Here is a 17,877-nt window from a genome sequence, read left to right on the forward strand (position 1 = left end):
TTATGTAAATGGGAAAATATGATAGGTATTTAAGTTTCCCTTTTCTAAATGTTGTAAAGTGAAAATTGGATGAACACTAATTAGGGGTGTTGTAAAGGGAATTCTTAGATAATGCCAGTTAAATTAGAGGATCATTGGAGTCTCTTCCATCTCAGAGGTACCTCAATTCAGTGTCATTTATAATAGCTGAAATGAGATTATTTTGGAAATTGCTAAAAAATGTATTTCTGGTTACTGATAGAACTTAGTATAATGAAAACAATCAGTGATCTTAAAAGTCAGAAGGGACCTGGGTTCAAATACAGAATCCAACACATTAAATATATATTTAGGTAAGTCACTTATATTCTCCAATCATCAATTTCCTCATCTACTGATGAGACTAATAACATTTTTAAAAATAGATTTTCTTTATAATTTTTGATTTTTTTTTATTACAATTTCCCTCATATTCCTTTCCCTCTCCCCTTCAAGAAAGTCATTCCTTATAAGGAAAAAAACTTTAAAAAGAAAAGGAAAAGAAAAAGATTAAAGAATTAAGTAAAACTTACAGAACAAAGAAAAAGTTACATGTGTCATGTTCCACATGTAATCTTCCTTCACTCTGCAAAGGACTGGGGAGGGGATCTTAAACTTCTCATTTGGAATTGTTTGTTCATTTTAATTTGCGGGCTAATACATTTGGACTGTGTAACTCACAGATTTGTTAATGAGTGAAGCATTTGTAAAGCCTTTGACATTTTATACTACTTGCTAATACCTAGGAATTTTTCGTGTTTATATTATATGAATATTCAGTCAAAGGGGATTTTTTCACCATGGTATGTCTACCTCAGATACAGTTGAACATGGTATCTTGTGGAGAAACCAGAATAACAATGCTTAAAAGGCAATAATGTAGAGATCACAGGAGGAAAAGGCAAGACTGGGGGGTAGAGGAAGATTAGGATACAGCTGTGGAGTTCTATAGGCTAAGACATAGATCTCAATCTGTCATAGAAAAATTAAATCTTTTTCATGACTTCAGTGCACAGAAGGCTGATTCAGTACCTACTTAGGCTGAACTGTTTGATTCTTTTTCCTAAGCCCACACATCCCTATGAGTTTAGAAGAATGAGAAGTTCTATGATGAGTATGGTTTATGGAATTTATCATTCCCTTCCTGAGTGGAATATTCTGAAACTTAAACCATGCCTAAGCAAAAGGGCCTACCAGCTTCTAAACATGCTTTAGAAACAAATGGGAGGATTAGGTGAAGCAAATGGCTTACGTTTCTGATCAGTATAAGTTAATTTTCTCATGTATAGGCCTTAAATATTTTGTTTTCTAATATTCCATGTTCTTCATATTCTGTAGTTTAAGTTTCCTTCATCTTCAAATTCTTTGTTCTAAGGACCCTTCCAATCCTGATTTTCATAGTGCTAAAGACATAAAGAGAATGTAAAGCTTTCAGCACCGTTAGCTTTAGTGTCCTCTGTTACCATAATCTATAGATCTCAATTGAATTATATGTAGAAATTTAAAAATAAATTAGCTTTAGACTTCTCACTTATAAAATTCAATTAAAAAAGGAAATCTGATCAAAGATTCTTATTCTAACTTGCTTGAACATATGCAGAAGAATTTGCAAATGCAGATTTCAACTTAGCAGCACAATGAGCATGTGGAATAGATGAACAAGATGCTTTTCTATCCTCTTCAGAGTAATCTCATTGCTACCTACATTTTTAGATCAACAGCAGTGGTTTGCCAAGACAAAAATGTTTTCCAGGAATCTCCACTGAATAACTTTTCTACTAGCTATTTCCCAGTTACATTAGTGAATACTTTGCAAGTTATCTTCTGGGAAGCCCCAGTCCCATTTTCCCCCAGAGGCTAATTCATCATTTTTGCCCATACCTAAAATTCTCTTCACTAGTCTTTCTGTTTATAGTAATGACTTCAGAGGGGCATGTATACACTTAGATGGAGCATGTGCACACATACACATATATTGAAGTACAATATTGTCTGAAGCATCTTGTCTTCCTCTTGGGACCTCTTTAAGGAGGTCCTTTCTTCAGTAATTGGGCATAGAATAGGTACTTAATAAGTGCTTGTTGATCAACCTTTTTAAATTGAAAGAACTCATTCCTAAGCATAATAAGAAAATAGGAAAGAAATGAATAGAATGAATCATAAATGAATAGACTCAATAGAATTTTCAAGCTAAAGGAAACTTTAGAACAAAATGTTAGGAGACAGAATATTATATATAGCTGAAAGGGATTTCCATGGTACTTGATTTATGTTGAATGAATGTTAGAAGAGAAAATAGAAATGGGCCCTAGGACCTGATGTTAAAACTAGAAAGAATGTCTTACACCATCTTTTTCCTCCCTGATTTTGAATTTCATATTTTTGTCCCTCTTTCCCTTCCCTCCCTCCTCCCCTTGACAGCAAGTAATCTGATATAGGTTATAAATTTATAGCTATGAAAGAAGAATCAGAACTAGAAAGGGGAAAAGCCATAAAACAAATTTTAAAAATTTAAAATAGTAAGCTTTGGTCTGCATTCAGACTCCGTAGTTCTTCCTCTGAATATGGATGGCATTTTCTCTATCATAAGTCTTGGGGCAAGATTGAATTCAAGGCTTCTTTTTTTTTTCTTTATTGACAAGGCAATATGGTTAAATAACTCGCCCAAGGTCACACAGCTAAGTAATTATTAAGTGTCTGAGGCTGAATTTGAACTCAGGTCCTCCTGACTCCAGGGTCAAAGTTCTATCCCTATCACAAGACTTTTAGAATTGTCTTTGATCATTGCATTGTTGAGAAGAGATAAAGCTTTCCTTGTTGATCATCACACAGTGTTGCTGTTATTCTGTACAATGTTGTCCTGGTTTTGCTCACTTCATTCAGCATCAGTTCAAGTCTTTCCAGTTTTTTCTGAAGTCTGCCACTCATCTCAAAAAACATCTTAAACCAAATCATTTCACATATGGACAAACTGAGATTCAAAGATTCTGACATGCTTGGAGTTACACAGCTAGTCAGTGGTAGGACTCAGGGTTCTTGTCTCTTGTTTGTTTCCACTATGATCAAAGTCTGGTTCTATTCATAGCAATTTTCAGTTCTTTTCAATTGTCCAAAGATTTTTCCCCATTATGTTTACCTGAACTATCCTTAGAAAATCCTATGGCTAGGGAAAAATCAGTTCACATTTTAGGGGAGAGGAGGAGGAGGAACAAAGAGTACGGTTTGACCATAGGTGCAATTGCACCAGGAGACATCAACCTGTGTCCCAGAGACTCTGGGCCCCATGGGGAAGGCTGGGAGAAAGGAGTCAGCTTCTATTATGAGTTTAATGGTAATGACACCCTGTGGGTGTCAGTCCAAAAGTGGCTCCGTGTGGTATTGTGACTCAGTGAATGAACAACAAATAGTCAAGATGATTACCTCTTCCCCCCACCCACCCCCAACATTTTGGCATCCAGACTGGATCAAAGACTCAGTCATCATTTGCTTGTTAAAGCTCTGACACTTTGATTGTCTTTGCTCAGAATATAGTATTGAATTTGATGGCCTACTTCCTGTTGGCTTTCTTCATAATGACAGAGACCCCAACAATATAACTTGGTTTGCACAAACTATGGTTTTCCTTTTCTCACCTTGCTTATTTTGCACATACTTGAGCAAGTGTGTTAGGAAATGTAGAGGCACACTGATGGATACACAAGAATAGTCATATTTAATTTGGGACATTGCCAGATACTAAAGGTATTTGTTCTCTGCCAAAGCACAGTTGCTGCAGTGTCCCACAAGTTCTACCAATTCGGGCTTCAGATGCTGGTCAAATTAAGAGTTTTTGTTACAAGATCGAGAAGAAAAAAAGAGGGCAGCTGGGTGTCCATTGAAGTGGATAGAGCACCAACCCCGGAGTCAGGAATATCTGAGTTCAAATCTGGTCTCAGACACTTAATAATTATCTAGCTGTGTAGCCTTGGGCAAGCCACTTAACCCCCATTGCCTTACAAAAACTGAGAGAGACAGAGAGACAGAGAGAATGAGAATGAATAAGGGAATGAATGTTCTTTTAGGAGCTTGGAAATAGTCCAGCCTTCTACTCAGTATATGGATATAGAATAAATTAGCAAAGGATAGTGAGGGACCCTAGACTTGAAGGGAGTTGGGGAGTTTGCTGTAGGGACTGCTAGGATGATCTAATTCATTTCAAATAGAACACGAGGAAGACATCTGTACCTTCATCATCACAAGTTTAGAACAGCAAGGACCCTTCAGGATGCTCAAACATTCTCATTTTGTAGACTAGGAACCTTTAAGGATCAGAAAAATGAGGTGACTTTCCAGGGTCATTTTTAAAACATGCCAGAAGCTAAAACTTAAACCTCGACCTTGTGACTAGATTTCCAGTGTTTTTGTTTTTATTCCTTTAGGCTATATCTTTTTAAAATATAATTTGTACTGTTTCCCTTGACCTTTCAAGATATTATTTGTGAATTGTCTGGTAGCATGTTAAGCCAATAAGCATTATTAAATGTGTACTCTATAGCAGGCATTATGCTAAGTATGGGATTCAAAGAAAGGCAAAAATAGTGCCTACTCTCCTAAAGCTCTCATTCTAATGGAGAAGATATGCTGCATTGGAGTTTATGAGCTCTGTTGCAGCAGAAGTAATTCCCATAATGCCTTCCTTTCATCAACACATTGTTTGTTCCCATAATGCCTTCCTTTCATCAACACATGGTATTGACTCCATTTTATAAATGAAGAGAGATAGAGGCTCAGAAAGAGGAAGTGACTTTTTGAAGCTCAAACAACTGGTAAGAGCTAAACTTTTCGAATTTTTTGGTCCAAAGTTGTTGGGGTTTTTTTGGTTTACTGTAAAGCTTTTAATTTCTGCTAGGGCTTCAAAGAAATCTAGAGATAATTTAATAATAATAATAGTAATAATAATAAATAACTGATAATTATATAGTTCTTGAAAGTTGGAAAGGCCTTTTTACTTAGATTTTTATTTCATCTTTCTCAATACTCTAAGCAGTTGCAATGCATATTGTTTCCATTTCACAGAAGGATCACCAAGGCACAGAAATGGAGTGTGATTTGCCTGTTTGTACTAGGGCCAGCACTTAAACTCAGGCTCCTGGGACCTTGTCCAGTGCTTTGTGCTATTTCTGTGATATTAGGATACTCCTTTTAAGTGATTTCAAACATTTAGAAAAGAATTTAAATACTTTCTTCTTTCTTTTTGCCAACATTCTATTGAAGAAGAGTATTATTTCTCATCAGATTTCTTTACCTTGAACAGACCCCATGCTTTTCTGTCTCCTGCACTTTGTCTCCAACTTTCTCTTTATCTGCTGACTTTCTCAATTGACAACTCAATTGTCACTTCCTCCAAGAATTCTTGGTTCCTTTGCAGTCAGGGAAAAAACCTTTCCCCCTTCAACTTAACATCTGCTGTTTAGTCATTTCAGTAATGTCTGACTCTTTGTGACCCCTTTTGGGGTATCATTGGCAAAGATACTAGAGTTGTTTGCCAATTCCTTTTCCAGCTCATTTTAAAGATGAAACAAACAGGGTTGAATGACTTGTCCAGGTGATCAGGGTGACTGAGGTTACAAACAAGTGAATTAAAAGATGGTGTGGTTCAACATAAATAGGAAGTCTGGAGAAGGAATAGATTTAAGAGGGAAGAGTTAGTTCATTTTCTGTGTTGAATATGAGTTACTAGTAGGATATTCAGGTGGGATTAATTTCCAAGCAATTAATATTGTAAGACTGAATTTCAGAAAAGAATTATAGATTTGGGGTCTGCAAAAAGAATTCATGAGAGTAGTTAAAAAACCTCAGAGGACAGAGTTAGATAAAAAAGAAGATGATCCAGGATGAGGGACTTTTTTAGTCAACCAATAAGGAGACTGAGAGGAATTTTTAAGCAAGTCTTAAGAGAAGCAGGAAAGAACAGGGTTCAATTAGTCAAGGTGGGGGAGTGTTTCTTAGCACACACTGATAACCCCTCGACCTCCAAGGTTCTCACTGAACTTCATCTCTTCACATCCTTAATGTCCTTCAATACCCGGCTCATGGGACTACTCCTGTGGGCAGTCTTTCATGATTACCAAAGTTATTATTAGAACTCTTTCCTTCTTCCTCATATAGTCATGTAGATCAGAGGGTATCAAAGTAAACCTTCAAAATTCCTGAATGTAGCAGGAACCAGTTTAAAACATATGTTGAAAATGTTTAACAAAATAAACTAAAATGCAGCAAAACAGATAATACTAATTTATGGTTTTCTGACAGGGATCCATTTTTTTGAGCTTTTCACTCTGATGTATACATTTAACTGTTTTAATTTTATGAAAGGACATACATGTGTGTCTAAATATATAACTTATGGTCATGGGTGGAAGAGACAACTAAAATTTGAGATCCTCTCTGGCTTACTTCATATTCAAAGCTAAAGGTCTTTTATTCTTTGTGGGGAGTAGTAGAAGGGTTGTGAACACTCCACCAGCAGCCTTTTGGGGGAAAGGGGTAGGCATCCAGGACTGTTCCTAAAGAGGGGTATTAGGTTAGAATTCTATTGCCACCCCTCAAGATTTGTCATCTAGGAATATGTTTCTAAGGGGTTCAGAAGAAAAAGCTGCTTTCTTGATCACAGAGCAGTCCTTAACTTACACCTGCCAGCTTAGTTTTTTCCCTACCAAACCCTGTAGATTTTAACTCATTATCTGAGAAAAATAATAAACAGAAGTTGCAGAAGTTATACTGATTAAAAATCTTTGTCTCTTTGGCTCTAAGATAGGGTCTTATAAATAATAAGTACTTATTGAAGGCTAATTTGATTGATTCTGAGGTAAGATTTATATCAAAAGCTGCAGAGAAGATGAAGACAGAGAAAAGGGCATTACATTTAGCAATTAAGATATTGGAAGTATATTTGAGGCGATTTCAATTGATTGGTGGGGTTAGAAACCAGATTACACAGGTTTAAAATGATTGGGGAGTGAGGAAGTAGGTTAAACTCATTTAACTTAACTTTTCTGTAGAATGATTCCTTAGGAAATAATGCCTGCTCAAGTCAGACAATCTCTAGTTTGGAACATATCTTTGAGGCTATTTCTGAAACATACCTGTCCTCTCATTTTCCTGACCTCCTTCACCCTTTCTGTAGCTTCATGCTTCACAGTCCATCCCTACTTTTTCTATCAGTGAGAAATCAGTCAGTTGTGACTAAATGAGATAACCCTATCGATAAAATTTATGTCCCTGATGTTTTTTTTTTTCCCTCTAGCATATGGGCTGCCTTAAATTGTCCTGTGTAGATTGTGAAATTCTGTATCCAGAACCATCGAGGATCTCCTTGTGTCCTTAGAAGAAATATGGAAGTTTAGAGAGTGGAACGATGGTTCAATTGACAGCTTGTAATCTAGATTGTCAAATTCAGAGAGCAGCCTCTTGATTATTGATATCCCCTCCATCTTTTCCATTTCTCTTCTAGATATGTTCCAGAGATTATCATTTAATACTACAACCTGCATTATTTACCTCATGTATCACAGAATATCCTAGCCCATCTCCTAGGCACACCTATGCCTGAATTCAAAGTCCATTAATTCTTTTGACCTCTCTTCTCTGTTTACTGAGATCTAGTTGTATTCTCATCTCTTTAGTGACTAAGAATGAGATAAATTACTTGACTATAGATATTTTTTCTTACCTTAGATCTACTTCATCCCTCATCCAAAATCCCCTACATTTATCCCATTACATCTCAAACAAGCCTACCTTTGTTTGAGTTACAACATTTCCATTGTAAATACCAGTTGCTTTTAGCATTACTTTTCCTGTTTGCCTCTTCTGTACCAAAGTAGCAGCAGTTGACTCTGGAACTGCCATATGAACCAGGAGTTTGTTTTATTCTGGTCTGTGGAATGGGAAGTCATTGAAGATTTTTAGTGGGATCACCTTATCATTAGTAGTAATATCATCATTAGACCTATGCTTTTAGAAAAATACTTTGGCTACAAATAAAATATGGATTGGGGAGAAAATAGAGGGACGGAGAAAAGGTGGACACCTTTAAGTAGTTTAGGTACTTGGCAACTAAGACTGATTGCAATAGAAGTGGAGCAGCGAGAACAGATTGTTTAGGGAGAGTAGAATTAGCAGAATTGGTTGGCTAGTTAGATTTGTAGAGTAAGGGAAAGCAAAAAGTCCTTTTAAACCTTGTTTGAAGAATAGAGATTATGCTGTTAGGTCTTGGCATTTGATCAGGAGAAGGGAAAGTCCACAGGAAAGCATAGTGCTTCAAGATTGCCAACCCTGTACTTGGTTCATGTCTTTGTCAGGCTTACAAGGCTTACAAGGATGAATAACTTTCAGTTTCTTACCTTAGAGCCAAACCAAAGTACATGCAGTGCTTTGGGGAGATGAGTTCTTGAATTCCTTCTCCACCTCAATGTCTATATCTAAGAGTGTTTCATCATTTCTATTTTTGGACAGAATTCCATAGTGGTCTGGAATGAACTCTGTGTGTGTGTGTGTGTGTGTGTGTGTGTGTGTGTGTGTGTAAGGACAATTTGATGGCATAGTGAATAGAGCACTGACCTTGGAATCAAGAGGACTGGTGTTCAAATCCAACCTCTGACACTTACTAGCTGTGTGACCTTGGGCAAGTCACTTAACCCTGATTGACCCACATCCAGGGTCATCGGCCCCTGGAGCCACATGGCTCTGGAGAAGAAAGTGAGGCCGGTAACTTAGCACAGCATCCCCCTCACTCATTCATTTCATGTGCTTGTCATAGCATCTCTCTGATGTTGTGGTCGTCTTTGAAAATGAAGGACAAATATCAAATTACCAAGTGTATGTTTTGTATTGCAGAAATGAAAACTAGAAATTAGCTTTCCTTCTAAAAATATTTGGAGATAATATTCATCTTGTTACTTTAAAAAGAAATAATGGCATACTGTAGATGCAAAACTCTTCAATAGTATGTCAGAGGAGGGCTTAGTGAAGAGTATGGTAAAAGTTGTTTTCACTTAACCAACCAAAGAAGCCAAAGACTTATGGACTATTAAAAAGAAGACATTAAAAAAAGTCAGCATTGTATGTATATGTGTGTATACAAAAACATTATATACTTCAAGGAAACTTAGAAGGTACTAGACATGAACATCCAACAGCAATACCAGAAATAATTAGTCATTTTAAAATAGGTAAGGCCATAAAATTAATTTATTATAATGGAGGGCAGAATGCGTTCTAAATTAATAGAAAAAAATGAAGATATGACATCCAGTTACAACAGATCCAACCTAGTCAGTTTAGAAGAACTATTGGCAGAGAGGGAAATAAAAATATATTAATAGAAATTTAACTTATATATAAAACATATATATACACACACACACACACACACACACACACATATATATATATATATATATATATATATATATATATGGTCAAAAGAGTCCAGAAACCATGATAATTGGGAAATAATTGTTCTTCTTGCCAAACCGAAATGGCATTGAATGTCAACATTGGTTTGGATCATAAGGTATTTTCAATCTTTTGGAAATGGGTGTTGAAGATTACAAGCAGTTTTGCCTTATAAAACATCAAAGAATAATAAAAATATGCAGAAAACTTAATATGAGATCCATTTAAGCCAGATCTATTTAAAACCATTTAAAAATAAAACTGAAAGGATAACAGACAAAAAAAATGACACAAACATCTCACATATTTTCATTACACTGCCAGGGTAATCACCACATTTGAACTTTATTTAATAGCACACATAGACCCTGATGTGCTTCATGAGAAAGTAGAGATGGAACCATATCTGATAAAGACAGGAAGAACAGCTAGACTAAAAAAAAGGAGCATGGAAGAAGTTTATTCTACAGATAACACAATATTTGAAAGTACTGTATCAGTTGACCGTGGTTATTTTTTTCTTACATTAGCTCTATCTCAGAATATCTGAAAATATTCACTTAAGCCTCTACAGGTAATGAACAGCACAGATATGAATTGAACTTAGGTGCTCTGACCCTTGAGTTCAGACCTAGTGTTCCTATCACTGAACCATGATTCTCTGTTATAGAGATGGTGAGTCTTGCAGATGTTAATACTATGTTTGGTGATTGTGTAAAGCTTTAGAGTACTACAAAGCTTCCTTAATGAGATCCATTACCATTCAAGAGTTTGGATAAGAATCCAAACTAGGAAAACCAAGTAGATGAAGAATGCCTGTGGTCTGGATAGACAAGACAGTCTGTTAAGTAGGTCATTTTTTTAAAAAAACATTTTTGGACAGACAATGCTAAGTAGTACGGATTAGAGCTGTTGTCACCTGCTATAACTTACCTTCATCTTCTAGTTGAATGTTGATTTTGACTTTTGTCCTGAGAAATCTGTCATTTGACCATGAGGTCTCTTCAGTGAGGCTGATACTTCAAAATAAGTAGTTTCCAAAACAAAAGAGAGGATTAGAAGGGTTGGATTTAATTTTGAAGTTGTACATTAAATGATTACAAATGATGCTCTATTATAATTACAAGCATTAAGATTCCACTGAATCAGAATAAAAACTGAAAATGACCAAATGGCAATGGATAGACATGTTATATATAAATACAGTGCATCCCAGTACATTATAATTGACATGTGCAAAAAGTCAAGTAAAACGAATATTCAGAAAATAAAGAGATAATAACTCTTATCCTTCATTGATATCCAAATGATGTTTAAAGATATGGAGAAAAGTCTGCAGTGTGTTGGTTGAATTTTTTGTGTAAATTCTATGGAAACAATGAATTATTTTAAGGGGGTTTTGATCTATATCATGACAGGAAGAATCTCATTTTTTTTTTTTTAACAAGGCAATGGGGTTAAGTGATTTGCCCATGGTCATACACAGCCAGGTAATTATTAAAGTGTCTGAGGCCAGGTTTGAACTCGGGTCCTAACTGACTCCAGGGGCGGTGCTCTATCCACTGCACCACCTAGCTGCCCCAAGAATCTTCTTATTGGGGCGGCTAGGTGGTGTAGTGGATAAAGCACCGGCCCTGGAGTCAGGAGTACCTGGGTTCAAATGCGGTCTCAGACACTTAATAATTACCTAGCTGTGTGGCCTTGGGCAAGCCACTTAACCCCGTTTGCCTTGCAAAAACCTTAAAAAAAAAAGAATCTTATTAAGGAGATCATGAACCTATTGAAGTACTTGTTTCATTACTAGTTCTATATTTTATTTTTATTTGGTGAGTATCAGAGTACATTATTTGAAATAGATTCAAGTTTTTTGTCACTCTGAGGAGAGACTTAGGGTGATCTTTAAGTTGTATTTCCTACTACTTAAAAAATCATTAAATATGTTATTGTGCATTGGATGGCTCATTCCACTCAATAGATTTCAAGTCCTGTTCTGCTTTAGAGTTCTTTACCAATTATTTTGACCAAAAAATTTCATAAACTTATAAGCTAACCTTTTAGGAATAAGCCTTTTCTGAACTTAATCAAAAGCTTTCCAGTTTGATGAGATTTAATAGAATTCTTTCTCTTTGTCATAATCATCAAATATCCAGAGTAACTTGGAGGAGAACTTCAGTGAAACTGCTTACTATGTAATTATATATTATAGCTATCATTTATATTTGTATATGAGGAAACTGAGATTATGAGAAGTTAAGGGATTATCCATGATATAACAGAATTTGAAGTCAGAATTTATGATTCCAGAGTTGTATACTCCTGTGCTGAGCCTTTTTACACAGCCCAGAATGTAAAGATTAAGTTCCAATAACATGTGAAAGTTATAAAATAACCAGCTCCTTTCCAAAGAGAATATATCAGAGAATAATTGGAACAAGCCCATATGCAAGCCCATTGAAGACTGTTCTTTCAATTGACTGCAATGAAAAGATGTGTTAATGTAAGTGACAAATATGGAGTAACTCTCGAGGACTGACCAATGAATAAATTCAAACTTAAGAGCTCTAATATAATCTCCAATTACTTGTGTAGTTAACATTTTTTGATTTTGAAAAGCAAATTGTCTTAAAGATAGTGCCCTTCAGGTTTGCAGTTTCAGGTTTGCAAAATCCTTTAGATTTCAAGGCATCTTGGATTTGCCAATTTGCTTGGCCCTTGGTTTCCACATATAAAATCTAGGAGTTGAATTAGCAACACTTTATAGTGGAAAGAGCCCCAGATTAAAGTAAGATCTAAATTCAAATTCTAACTGCCATTTATTAGCTTGGGCAAGTGAATTCTCTCTAGGCCTCAGTTTCCTTAATTTGTTCAATCTTTCTCATTTTACAAGGGCACTTAGGTGGCACAGAAGATAGAGCAACAGGCCTAGCATTCAAATCCAGTTTGAGACACTATCTGTGTGATGCTGGCAAGTCACTTAACCCTGTGGGCCTCAGTTTCCTCATCTATAAATGAATTTGAGAAGGAAATGGCAAACCCACAAACATCTTTGCCAGAAAACCCCAAAAACTCAAATGACTGAAATGAATGAAAAACAACAGGATCTCATTTTACAAGGGATATGCTATCTCTTCTAATTCTAAACTCAAATGATGTGGAAATGAATTTGGATTCTCAAAAGCTATGGCAGTAATAGTGCAAGCTCTCTGTCAGGTCCTACCAAATCGAAAAGTTTCAAGACTTGGTGAATGAATGAAGTCTGTCTTCCAAGGCAATCTATATAAGTATGGTGAGGCTCATCAACAAAATGTTGGCTTTAAGTAATCAATTTTTTTAATTGATCACTTAAATTATTAATTTATGAACAACTTTCTACAGAGATGTGGAGAATTTGAGGTCTTTGTTTATGGAAGGAGCTATAACTCTCACACTAATGAAGTCATGGGTCATTTGAAATATTAGAATTATTGTTTTGTAATGAAAAAAGTACTGACCTGTGGAGATGAGAGCTGTGGGTACAATTTCATAATGTGTGACCACAGGCATGTGTGACATGGGACCAAGTTTATTCACTATAATTTCACAATATTTAATTTCTTTTTTTTTTTGCTGTCACTGTCCTTATTTACATTCCATTATTGTTTTGCTGCTTCTGGTTATTTTGAGTAATTTCATATAAATCTTAAAGTGCTTCTCTGTATTCATCCTACTCATCATTTTTTACATTGAAGTAATCTTATATTCCAGCCATGTACCACAACTTCAGCTATTTTCTAATCAATGGACATCTACTTTGTTTCCTGTTTTTGTTAATACAAACTATAAACGTTTGACTATATATGAGATCTTTTTTTTTTAAATCTTGTCTTGCTCTGGATAGACAATGTAGTGAGACAAGCTAGTCAGATAATTCAAATTAGAACAAAATGGCACACTTATGAAACACTTAGGAGTTAGCAAAAAGCCATAACCATAGCATGAAATAATGGATAATTCAACAAGGATACATTACACAGTACTTAATTTGGGTAGATGGAAGTGAAGGGAAATTGGAGTGTTGTTTCAACATAGAAATGTTCCTGGTCAGTCAGACAAGATGGTGTGCTCAGTTTGTATATTCATCTATGCAGTCTGAAAAGTGTTGATTTCATATTGAAAAAAAGGTCTTTTTATTGCTATTAAGTGACCAGCAAGCTAGATGTTATTTGAGCCTTAACCCTTGGGACAATAAGGACTGGGGTGGGGGGCAACTTTCTTGTCTTTCAGAGAAAAGATAAACTCAAATTGCTTGATAATACATGTAGAAGACTTAGTAAACCTCAATGTGTTTATACATATATGTGTGTACGTATTCAAATAGTAATACTATTGTTAAATATTGTATATATTTATCATATGAAATGTGGGGGGGTTGTTGGGGTAGAAGGTGTTTTAAGGTTTACAAGATATTTTCTGTGATGTTGGGAGTTGGGACAATGAAAACCTACCTAAATTCAATAATGATCCCTTATACCCTCTCCACCCCAGTGATTCTGAATCTCCAGTGATGCCTATTCAAACCTTGTGCCTGTTCCCCCATTGCCAGTCAGTTATTCACATTGCCCTCAACCCCTCCCTCCCAAATGTCACACTCTAAAGCTACCAGCCCTTTCCATTGTGCTCTATGGAATATCTCCTTTATAGGCAATAAACTTAGATTCATCTTAAATCTTTGCCTTTCTTACTCCTATATTCTGACTTTTACTAAGATCTGGCTCCCTCTGAATAATCACAATCTCCCTGGCCTTCCTTTCCAGTAGTGATTGAACTTTAATTCATTCTCTATGATTCACTGGTAGAAGTGAAAGCAATGGTATATTTCTTGCTAACCACTGTTACTTTCAAGTCCTCTTACAATCATTACTCAGTAACCTCTTTTGTGATGTTTACTTATCACATACACTAACCAAAAAAAATTCTGATAGCTTTTGTGTATTGTGTATTTTCTCTCTTCATTGAATTCAAAGTCTGACTCATTGTCTTTCCTACCCAATTCCTGACCTAATGCTATTAAGACTCCTTCTAACACCCATACCTCACAGTTTCTCATCTTATTTCACATTACCTACTCTCACACTTCACCTACATAGAGATCATCATACCATTGATCTTACCATCACCCACAAATGTACTGCTTCTGTGTTCATGAACTCTGAAATTTGCTAATCTAATCTGCTTTACACATCCAAACTTTTAAAAAATTATTTTGGTTTTCGGGTTTTTTTTTTAAGATTTTATTTATTTTGAGTTTTACAATTTTCCTCCTAATCTTACTTCCCTCCCCGCAACCCCCACCCCCCCACAGAAGGCAGTTGGTCAGTCTTTACATTGTTTCCATGGTAAACATTGATCCAAATTAAGTGTGATGAGAGAGAAATGATATCCTTAAGGAAGAAACATAAAGTATAAGAGATAGCAAGATCAGACAATAAGATATCAGGGTTTTGTTTTTTTTTTTTCTAAATTTAAGGTAATAGTCCTTGGTCTTTGTTCAAACTGCAGTTCTTTCTCTGGATACAAATGGTATTCTCCATTGCAGATAGCCCCAAATTGTCCCTGATTGTTGCACTGATGGAATGAGCGAGTCCATCAAGGTTGATCATCACCCCCATGTTGCTGTTAGGGTATACAGTGTTTTTCTGGTTCTGCTCATCTCACTCAGCATCTGTTCATGCAAATTCTTCCAGGCTTCCCTGAATTCCCACCCCTCCTGGTTTCTAATAAAACAATAGTGTTCCGTGACATACATATACCACAGTTTGCTAAGCCATTCCCCACTTGAAGGACATTTACTTGATTTCCAATTCTTTGCCATCACAAACAGGGCTGCTATGAATATTTTTGTACAAGTGATGTTTTTACCCTTTTTCATTTTCTCTTCAGGGTCAGTGGTATTGCTGGATCAAAGGGTATGCACATTTTTTTTACAAATAGTGTTTTTTTATACATTAATAAAATACTCTTGTTTAAGAGTAAACAAAATACCCCCTCCCCCAAAAAATATAAACTCACTTGAGCGATAAAGTAAAAGGGAGAGAAAAAAATTAAAATTAAAAAAATAATAGTAACAATTGTATGTTATGGCCAGGTGGCGCAATGGATGGAGACCCAGCCCCAGAGCCAGGAGCACCTGAGCCCATATCCAGCCCCATACACCCAACAATCACCCAGCTGTGTGACATGCAAGCCACCCCAACCACACTGCCCTGCAAAAACCAAAAAAAAAGAAAAAAAGACCCAAAATAAAATAAAATAGTAATAATAGTAGGGGTGGCTGGGTGGTGGACAGAGCATTAGCCCTTGAGCCAGGAGCACTCGGGTCCAAATCCAGCCTCAGACACCCAACAATCACCCTACTATGCGGCCCCAGGCAGTCCACCCAGCCCCATTTGCCCTGCACCCCCCAAACAATAATAATAATAATAATAATAATAATAATAATAATAATAATAATAATAATAATGTGCTTGAGTCTTTGTTCCAACACCAACAACTCTGTCACGGGTTGATCACATTCTTTATGATAAGTCCATCGCAAAACTTACTTCCATATTTTTCCACCATTGCCATTGCTGATCGCAACTCCTTCCTTTCTTATTTCTCCACTACCATGTACTATATTTTTTCTCTCCTTTCACTCTGACTCTGCTGTAGGCTAGCTGAGTGGCGCAGCAGGCAGATCCCCGGCTCTGGGGCCAAGAGGCCCTGAGCCCCCATACCACCCCTTAGACCCAGCATCCACCTGGCCCTATGGTCTCAGACAGGCCTTCCAATCCCAGCCCCTTGCAAGAAGTAAAAAAGAAAATGTGTTATATCTGACCACTCTCCCCCCATGGTCCATCCTCTCCTCCATCACTCACATCATCCCCCTTCCCCCTGTTCTCCCCCCCTTCTTACTTCAGATGCCTATACCCCATTGAATATATATGCTGTTTCCTCTCCTAACCACCTCTGATGAGAGCGAAGATTCCCTCATTCCCCCTTGCCTTCCCCCCTTCCATATCATTGCAATAGCTCATTGTAATAAAGAAAAATCTTATTATATGTAATATCTTGGCCTATTCCCCCTCTCCTTTTTCTTTCTCCCATTACATTTTTCTATTGACTCCATTTTTATACCATATTTTATCTTCAAAATCAACTCTCTCCTGTGCTTCAAATATAAAAGCTCCTTCTAGCTGCTCTATTAACTAGAGAAGGTTCATAAGAGTATTATCAGTATCATTTTTCTATGCAGGAATACATGCAGTTCATCATCATTAAGTCCCTCATATTTTCCCCCTCTCCTCTAATCTCCATGCTTCACCTGAGTCTTGTATCTGAAGATCAAACCTTCTGTTCAGCTCTGGCCATTCCAACAGGAACATTTGAAATTTCCCTGGTTCACTGAAAGTCCATCTTTTTCCCTGGAAGAGGACATTCATCCTTGCTGGGTAGTTCATTCTTGGCTGCATTCTAAGCTCTTTTGCCTTCCGGTATATTATATTCCAAGCCCTACGAGCTTCCAATATAGTTGCTGCTGAGTCATGTGTGATCCTGACTACAGCTCCATGATATTTGAACTGTGTCCTTCTGGCTGCTTGTAAATTTTTCCTTTGACTTGGGAGTTCTGGAACTTGGCTATAATATTCCTAGGGGTTGGTTTTTTGGGAATTTCTTTCTCAGGGGGATCAGTAGATTCTCTCCATTTCTATTTTGCACTTTGCTTCTAGAATATCAGGGCAATTTTCCTGTAGTAATTCTTTGAAAATGATGTCAAGGCTCTTCAGTTATTCCAATAATTTTAAATTATCTTTCCTAAGTCTGTTTTCCATATCAGTTGTTTTTTCAATGAGATGTTTCACATTTTCTTCTAATTTTTCATTATTTTGGTTTTGAAGTATTGAGGCCTGGTTTCTCATAAATTCATCAATCTCCCTGAGTTCTATTCTTTGTCTGAAGGATTTGTTCTCCTCAGAGAGTTTTCTTATCTCTTTTTTCCATCTGGCCAATTTTGCTTTTTAAAGCATTCTTCTCCTCAGTAACTTTTTTGAACTGTTTTATCCATTTGACCTAAGCTGGTTTTTAGCATACTATTTTCTTTAGCATTTTTTTGGATTTCCTTGACTAAGCTGCTGACTTCATTTTCATGTTTTTCCTGCATCTCTCTCCTTTCTTTTCCCAGTTTTTCTTCTAATTCTCTCATTTGATTTTCAAAGTCTTTTTTGAGCTCTGTCACAGCCTGAGCCCAATTTCTGTTTTTCTTGGAGTTTTTAGATGCAGGAGCTTGTGCTTCCTCATCTTCAGACTGAGTATTTTGATCCTTCTTGGGCTCACAAGCAAAATATTTCTCAATGGTGTTCCTCTTGTTTCTCTACTTGCTCATTTTCCCAGCTTTAGCCTGGT

General features: G+C 36.4%; 1 protein-coding gene across 4 annotated transcripts in view; it reads left to right on the forward strand.

The window, feature by feature from the left end:
• NR6A1 (nuclear receptor subfamily 6 group A member 1) overlaps nt 1–17,877 on the forward strand; it is a 281,543-nt gene that overhangs the window by 135,069 nt on the left and 128,597 nt on the right. The window lies entirely within an intron of this gene.

The sequence above is a fragment of the Macrotis lagotis genome, chromosome 1, assembly GCF_037893015.1.
Source record: "Macrotis lagotis isolate mMagLag1 chromosome 1, bilby.v1.9.chrom.fasta, whole genome shotgun sequence".
NCBI lineage: Eukaryota > Metazoa > Chordata > Mammalia > Peramelemorphia > Peramelidae > Macrotis > Macrotis lagotis.